This window comes from Chrysochloris asiatica, unplaced genomic scaffold (assembly GCF_000296735.1).
Source record: "Chrysochloris asiatica unplaced genomic scaffold, ChrAsi1.0 scaffold00013, whole genome shotgun sequence".
Classification (NCBI taxonomy): Eukaryota; Metazoa; Chordata; class Mammalia; order Afrosoricida; family Chrysochloridae; genus Chrysochloris; species Chrysochloris asiatica.
In genome coordinates, this window is record NW_006408531.1 from 35,256,659 (window position 1) to 35,265,794 (window position 9,136).

A 9,136-nucleotide genomic window follows, 5' to 3' on the forward strand; every position below is an offset into this window, starting at 1 on the left:
TCCATTTTCTATGTATTTACCACAATAAAGGGAACACGGTGACTCCAGATGATAAGCACTGGACTGAGAACCACAGGGTCCACAAATCGAGCCTGACAACTATTCATCAGGAGAAAGATGAGGCTTTCTGTTCCTGTAAAAATTTAAAAGGCTCAGAAACCTTATACTGGATCGCTATGAGTTGGAATCTACTCAATGGCATTTAACGACAACACCAACCACAATAAAAGAAACAAAAACCAGAAGAAAAGATCATTGTGATTGCAAAAGGGATAGCAATTCAGGAATAGTCAATTTAAAACCCTCAAAAAATATCAAAACCAACTTTTTTTAGAACTCTGATAATCAACTAAAAGCTTGCAAGAGGCTTTGTGGTGGGTGTATAGAAAACTAGATAAAATTTAAGTTGGACTTAGGTGCCACATTATAAAGGAGAAAGGACATTTCAAATGGTAAAGTAAGAGTTGGGGACATTAGATCTCAGTTAATGCCTAGGTTTTGGACAGTGGTGGTGGTGGTTATGTGCCATCAAGTTGGTTCTGACCCATAGCAACCCTGTTTAGGATTTCCAAGGAGCAGCTGGTGAGCTTCAACTGGCAACCTTGCAGTTAGTTCAAACTGACTTTGCAGTCCAGCACATTAACTCACAACACCACACAAGCATTTGTTGGACAGTAGCACTGTCCATAGGTAGACTAATATTAAGAGAAAAATTGTATAGATAAATTGAGGTGAAATTGTGGTAATTCTTAATATTTTCTTTCCCTTACATATTGTATCAAATTTATTTTCTGTTGTTAGGTGCTGTTGAGTCAGTTCTGACTCATAGCCTTGTTATGCACAACAGCACAAAATAATGCCTGGTCCTCCATTATCTTAGCAATTGTTGTTATGCTTGAACCCATTGTTTACTGCCACTTTGCCAATCCACCTCTTTGGGGGTCTTCCTCTTTTTCATTGACACTTCACTTTACCAAGCATGATGTCTTTCTCCAGGGACTGGTACCTCCTGATAATATGTCTGAAGTATGAGAGACGGTCTTACCTTCCTGGCTTCTGAGGAACATTCTGGCTGTATTTCTTCCAACATAGATGTGTATGTTCTTGGTACTTTTAATATTCTTCTCCAAAACCGAGACTCAAATGTATCAATTTTTCTGTGGTGTTCCTTATTCACTCTCCAACTTTCACATGCATATGTGGTCATTGAAAATGCCATGGATTGGGCCAGGCACACCTGAGTCCTCAAACTCTCATCTTTGGTTTTGAACATTTTAAAGAGTACGAGGTGATTCAAGCTCACCAGCTGCTCCTTGGAAACCCTATCCAGGGTCGCTATGGGTTGGAATTGACTTGACGACACTTAACAACAACAGTGAAGCAGATATGACTAACAAAATACATTGTTTGATTTCTTGACTGCATGAAACACTATAACTGAAAACCAGAAGACTTGTGTGATGACATCGAGAACATCATACAGGAAGAAAGCAAAAAGTCATTAAGAAGACAAGAAAGAAGGAAAATGCCAAGGTGGATGTCAGAGGATACTCTGGGACATGCTCTCCAGTGAAGAGATGCTAAAGCAAAGGGAAGAATTAGGGAGGTAAAAGGGTTGAACAGAAAATTTCAAAGGTCAGCTTGAGAAGACAAAGTCAATTAGTATAACAAAATGTCAAAGACCTAGAGTTAGAAAACCAAAAGGGAAGGATACACTCAACATTTCTTAAGCTGAACGAACTGAAGAAAAAAATTTCAAGCCTCAACTTGAAATATTGAAGGATTCTATAGGCAAAATATTGAATGATACAGAAAGCATCAAAAGAAGATGGAAGGAATACAAAGAGTAACTGTACCAAAAAGAAATGGTTGAGTTCAAGTGATAGCATATGATCAAGAGCCAATGGTACTGAAGGAAGATGGTCAACGTGCACTGAAGGCATTGGCAGAAACTAGACCCAGGAATTTAAGGAACACAAATTGAAATCTTTCAGCAAACTGAGGTAGCACTGGAGACACTCATTTAGCTATGCCAAGAAATTTGGAAGACCGCTATCTGGCCAATTGATTAAAAGAAATCCACATCTGTGCCCATTCCATGGACAGGTGAACCAATGGAAAGCAGAAATAATTGGACATTATAATTAATACCATATGCAGGTAAAATTTTGTAAAGATAACTTAAAAACAGCTGTGAGATGTTCAAGCTGGATTCAGACAAGGCTTGGAACAAAGGGTATCATTGCTGACATCAGATAGATCTTTGCTGAAGGCAGAGAATACTAGAAAGATGTTTACCTGTGCTTTATACACTATCCAAAGGCTGTGTAGATCATGACAAGCTATGGACAACATTGCAGAGAATGAGTATTCTGGAACTCAGGAGGAACCTTGGTCTGTAGCCAAGAGGCAGTCATTTAAACAGAACAAAGGTGCACTGTATGGTTTAAAATTATGAAAGCTGTGTGCTGGCATTATATTCTTTCACCACATGTTGTAAAACTGTATGTTGAGCAAACAATCCAAAAAGATGGATTATATGAAGTAGAATGTGGAATCATGACTTGGGAAAGACCCATTAACAACCTGTGATACGAAGATTATACAACCTTGTTTGTTGAAAGCAAAGAGGATTTAAAATACTTAGATTTGATGAAGATCAAAGACTACAGTTTTTGATCTGGGCTGCACCTCAATATAAAGAAAACAGAAATCCTCACTACTGGACAAATAAATAACATCATGATAAATGGAGAAAAAAAAATTTGAAGTTGTCAAAGACTTCATTTTGCTTGCAACCACTACCAACACTCATCGAAGCAGCAATCAAGAAATCTAATGACATATAATATTAGGCAAATCTGCTGCACAATGCCTCTTTAAAGCGTTCAAGAACAAAGATGTCAGTTTAAGGGCTAAGGTTCTCTGGACTCAAGCCATGGTGTTTTCAGTAGCTTCATATGTATCTGAAAGTTGGACAATGAATAAAAAACACCATGAAAGAATTGATGCATTTGAGTTACGGTGTTGGAGAAGAGTATTACAAGTACCATGGATTACTAAAAGAAAAAAACATATTGTGTTGGAAGAAGTACAGACAGAATGCTCCTTAGTGGTCAAAATGGCAAGACTTTGTCTCTCGTGCTTCAGACATATTATCAGGAAGGACCAGTACCTAGAAAACAAAGGACATCGTGCTGGGTAAAGTGGAGGGTCAGCAAAAAAAAGAAAGACTCCCAACCAGAAGGGTTGGCACAGTTGCAGCAGCAATGTTGTCAAGCTTAACGATGATAGTGAGGATGGCAAAGGTCCGGGCAGTGTGTCTTTCTGTTGTGCATAAGTTCACTATGAGATAGAACCAACTAGACCGCACCTAAAAATAACAACACTGATGCCTGAAGATTAGAAAAGTTGTAGGATAACATCAAGAACATCACACAGGAAGAAAGCAAAAGGTCATTTAAGACAGGGAAAAAAGAAAAGGCCAAAATGTGCTCTTTAATGTAGAGAAGCTAAAGCAACTGTAAGAAACGATCAAGTAAAACAGCTGAACAGAAGTTTTCAAAGGGCAGTTCAATATGCCAAGGTTAAGTTTTATAATGAAATGTGCAAAAAGCCAAAGTTAAAAAACCAAAAGGGAAGAACACACTCAGAATTTTTCAATCTAAATGAACTGAAGAGAAAATTCAAGTTTTTACTTGACATACTGAAGAATTCCATGGGTAAAATATTGAATACTGCAGAAAGCATCAATAGAATATGGAAGAAATACATCATTCATTCAAATGTTGTTGTTTTTTTTCTAGACAAGCATGTTTAAAAGTTTAAAATAATTGGACCATGTTCAGTCATCTAAAGAGGTACCATATGATCAAGTACTGATGGTATTGAAGAAGTCCAGGCTGCATTGCAGACATTGGCAAAAACAAGGCTCCAGGAATCAACAGAATACAAATTGAAGTGTTTCAACTAAATGATGTAGCACTCGCTCACTGTTCTATACCAAGATTTTTGGGAGACAGGTACCTGGTCAACTGATTGGAAAGAATCCATATTTTTGCCCATTCCAAAGAAAGATCATCCAACAGAATGTGGAAATTGCCAAAAAATATCATTAATGTCACATGCAAGTACAATTTTGATGAAGATAATTCAAAAATGATTGCAGCAGTACAGAAACAAGAAGTTGCCAGAAAATCAAGCTGGATCCAGAAGTGGTCATGGAACATGGGATTTTATTGCTGATGTCAGATGAATCTTGGCTGAAAGCAGAATACTAGGAAGATGTTTACGTGTGCTTTTTCGACTATGCAATGTTATTCAACTACATGGATAATGGGAAACTATGGATAATTTTACAAATAATGGGCAGTCCAGAAACTTGATTGTGTCATGAGGAACCTGTACATAGATCATGAGGCAATTGTTAGAACAGAACAAGGGGATATTGAATGGTTTAAAATCAGGAAAAGTATGCATCAAGATTGTATCCTTTCACCATACTTAATCTATATGCTGAGCAAATAATCGGACAAGCAGGGTTGAAGAAAAATGTGGTATAAGGATTAGAGAAAGATTCATGAACAATCTGAGGTGTTCAGATGAGACAATTTTACTTGCTAGAAGCCAAGAAGACTTTAAATACTTACTCATGAAGATCGAAGATAATAACCTTCAGTATGGAATGCAATTCAAAACAAAGGAAATTAAAATCTCCACAACTGGACCAATAACTAATATCATGATAAATGGAGCAAAATTGAAGTTGTCAAAGACTTAATTTTATTTGGATCTACAATCTAAACTCATGGAAGCAGCAGTCAAGAAATCAGTACATACTGTATTAGGAAAATCTGCTGCACAAGACCTCTTTAAAGTGTTCAAGAGCAAAGATGTCAGTTTGAAGACTAGGTGAGCCATATCCAAGCCACTGGATTTTCAATAGCCTCATATGCATGTGAAATTTTGACCATCAGTAAGAAAGACCATAGAAAACTGATGCATTTGAATTATGGTGTTGGAGAAGAATATTAACAGTACCATGGACTGCCAGAAGAACAAACAATGTGTCTTGGAAGAAGTGCAGCCATAATGCTCCTTAGAAGCTAAGATGGTGAGACTTAGTTGGACATGTTGTCAGGAGGGACCAATCCCTGTTGTGCACAGGGTCGCTGTGACTCTGAGTCATCTGAATGGTACTTAACAACAACAGCATTATAAAAATAAAGAGAAGGAAGATAAAGGGTGAGAGTTAGTTGGATAACCCTAATTAACGTGCCTCTTTAAATGTATTGTAACATCATTTAACACACATACTAAAGACTAGAATTTATAAACATTAGCAGAAGCAAAAATAGTTTTTCAGTATTCTGACAAAATTTTCTCTCTAATATCCAATTTGATTAGCTCATCAAGTTCCCATCTAATTAATTTTCTTTTAGGATGATAAATGTTGTTATATTCGTTTGCTTTATAGTGAAAGAGAAAAGGGGGAGGGTAAATGATAGAGAACTAGCAAACTAAAAGATACACATTTGGAATTAATCATTTAGCTTTCCAACTCATGGTACGTTGATTAAACCAGCAGGAAGCAAATATATCTTTATTTAACCTTGACTGTTTTTATCATCAATTTAAAAATAAAGTGTATTTCTTACAGCTACCATTTATTGAATTCATTTTACCTGGCAGGCTGTATGACAAGTATATATGTACACCCACTTAATACCATAACAAATGTTTAAAACCAACCTAGTTTTATGGATGAAAAAGCTGAAGGACAGAAAATGTAAGTAACCCTACATCATAGAACTACAATACAATTAAGTAATCTTACATTTTAGGACAGGCAAGTAGAGCAGCAGAATTTAAACTCAGATTTGTCTCCTTGTCTTGAGTCATTCAACAAACATTTATTGAACTATTTTATGCTAAACACAATGTTGCGTGCTAAAGTTATAAAGAGTAATGGAATAAATTCCCAGCCTATGGCAGTTCACAATCTAGAATTGGAAAGAAAAAATTAAAAATTAAAAAAAAAAAAAAAATTCGAGGCTGTATGTTAAGTTTTTAATCGTGGAGAAAATAGAAGGTACACTTAACTCATGGTTAGAAACACTTTACCAGAAGGGAGTAAAAATATGGAATAAACTGTAACAGTTGAGAAAGCATTAACTAGGAAAGAAAGATAGTGTGGAAAAAGATGGAGCAATGCCATTTCTCATGGAGAAGAATAAAGAACATCTGGGGAACAAACGATTCATTCCAGCATCCACCAGGAAACGTTTTCAGTAGAGAAAGCAAAGAACTAAGTCTGAATCTGTATAAGAAACCTAGGACATATGAAGCTCTCCTGTGTGATAAAGTGGGAGACTTTACAAGCAATGGCAAGTGTGAAACCTTCTCATCAGTACCCTCTTTCTATTACTCTCTGCATGACAAATGCTCCAGATTTTTTTCCAAGAATTATAGACCAAAGCAAAAATCTGGTAATAACTAATTTTCTGATTCTGAACACATGTGCATGATTAGATAGCAGGAGTTGGTTATTTTATTTTCACAGAAAATTCATGTTTCAAAAAAAATTCAGAGGCATTGCTTTCTGTTGCAATATTTAAAATATAGTAAACCAAGCTTAATATAGATTCTCTATAACATTCAAAGAGTCCTAGTGTGGTGCTGTAGGATAAGCGCTAAAGTGCTAACCACAAGGTCAGTGATTCAAACCCACCAGCTGCTCCTCAGAAACCTGATACAGGGTCGTTCTGAATCAGAAAGGACTCAACAGCACTTACCAACAACTTAACATTCGAAATTTTTTTCCAGACACGCATGCTGATAAATCTACACAAGCAAGATGTATTTTTACCCAGGACAGTCATGTGCTTATCTCCAATGTTTCCTTGAAAATAAAAGATGATGGAAACTAAACTTGAGTCCTATAAAGATAAATCTTATTTCAAATTCAAAGAAGGAACAGAGAAAAAGTTGGTGATAATTGTGCTTCAACTTTCTAACAAAATTTGAGCTGATGAAAGATATAGTGAGCCTAAATGTGGAATTAATGGAAAAGAACTCTGATGGGAAAGTTTATATTATTACTCACTTGTGAAAATCCAGTGCACCAACATTACTGGCACTTAATAAATAAGCCCATAGATATAAATGAATGACAGTAGATAGTACTACATTTACAAAAGACACACACATTCTATGATTTTTGCCAATCATTCCTTTCCCTCTCTCTTGCACCCAGCTCTTTTTGTAAACACACTATGTTAAGTTTTGTACATGTTGGTGTAAAAAGAATCAGCATAGCATGCTTATGGGTGGGTGTAGGGAAGCATCTGGCAAAAGAAAGAAAAAGAAGCACATTGGTGGTGGTGGTGGTGTGCCGCAGAGTCAGTTCCAATGCTTAGCGGCCCTATATAGGGTTTCTGAGGCTGAAATCTTTATGGGAGCAGAAAGCCTCTTCTTTCTCTCACAGAACATATGGTAGTTTAGAATATTATTTGTGTGAAAACAAGGAAGCAGTCATGGTGGTAATGAATGCTATCTGCTTTATCCTAGAAAAAGACACAATTTCAATATTTCAGCAGATAGATTTTAACACAAACTTTCCTCTTTTTTTTTAAGGAAAGAGTCTAAGGAAAATGGCCACACCAACACTGGAAAGTAATATAGAAGGTGCATCATCTAGAGAAAGAATCTGAGTAGAAACCATCACTTTTAGCAGAGGAAGGATAAACCTCACAGGAGGATGAACCAGATGGGAACACCACACGTGCACTTGAATATTTGCTAACGCCCTTAATTTTATATTGTCTGCAGCATGGGCCCTGGGGTAAATGGCAACATCTGATATTTAGGAAGTCTCTTCTAAGGAGACACATTCATGATTTATTAAGAAAGATTCCTACATCAAGTCAGATCATCAAAAAGTCACAAAGCCAGGCTGCATAACTAGAATTCCTTATCAAACTTTCAAACATCTAATATCGTTGATGTTGGTAAGTGCTATCAAGTCAGTCTGATTCATAATGATCCTGTCTAGGGTTTCCAAGTAGCGGCTGGTGACTTTGAACCACTGACCTTGTGGTCCAGTGCTTATCCTACAATGCCACACCAAGTACCTACCATTATAAATGTGTTAGGGACATGATTATTATTTAAAAATTTTAAAAGGCTCTTTTTCTTTGGGAGCTTATTGTCTAGTTGAATAATCAATCATTCCAACACTATAGGAAGTACAATGATAAGCACTTCGTCCAGCCTGTATATCCAGGGAAGGCTTCTTGGAATTGATGTCCAACCTCAATTCTGATGGATGGATATGACATAACTGTGAATACTGAGATGCTTTAGTAATGAAATGCACTGCAGGCAGAGAGAATCTTTGGAATGGCAAGTGCATGATAAGTGAGAGAACGCAACCAGCCCAGTGAGATTAGAAAGGGTTTGTGCTGAGGTGGGCCTAATTAGGCACATTTAAGCGATGTCCTATGCTTCCATTTCTGCTTCCACAGAAATGTCTCTGTAGCTCTGTTAAAAGTGTTTTTAAGAACACTGAATTGTCATGGTCTTTTATATAAAAATTTAAGAGGGACAGCATAAAATAAAAGCTGTGTCTTTTCTTAGTTCACATAATTAGGAAAAAGATGTTGCTCCTGGCAAAATTGCACTTTTCCTTACTAGTCACTGAGAGCTACAATTTAACCCATCATATTTTCCTCTCTGTGTTGGTTTTTAAAAAAGATTAAAGCTCTGTTTTCCATTTTCTAATTATAGCTTTGGCTAGCTTAAGTTTTATGGCCTGAAACAACTTGTCTTCTCCCCATCCTTGCTCTTCCAACCTAATCACTTTCCTTTTTCCTCACACTTGTATTCCATAACATTTTTCTTCCACTAGAAGGTAACTTCTTCAGAGCTTCAGAGCCATGTATCTTTTTATTTCATTTTATGTTCCAATCACATAATAAGGTAGTTAACATGTCATGGGTCCTCAGTATGGGTTTGAATAAATAATTGATTGTTTGTTTGTTTTTTTAATCATTGTATTTATGTCTACTTTAAGTGATAGTTTTTAATAAAGCAAATAACTCTTTGGTAGCTACCTAACACAGTTGTTAGGTGCCAT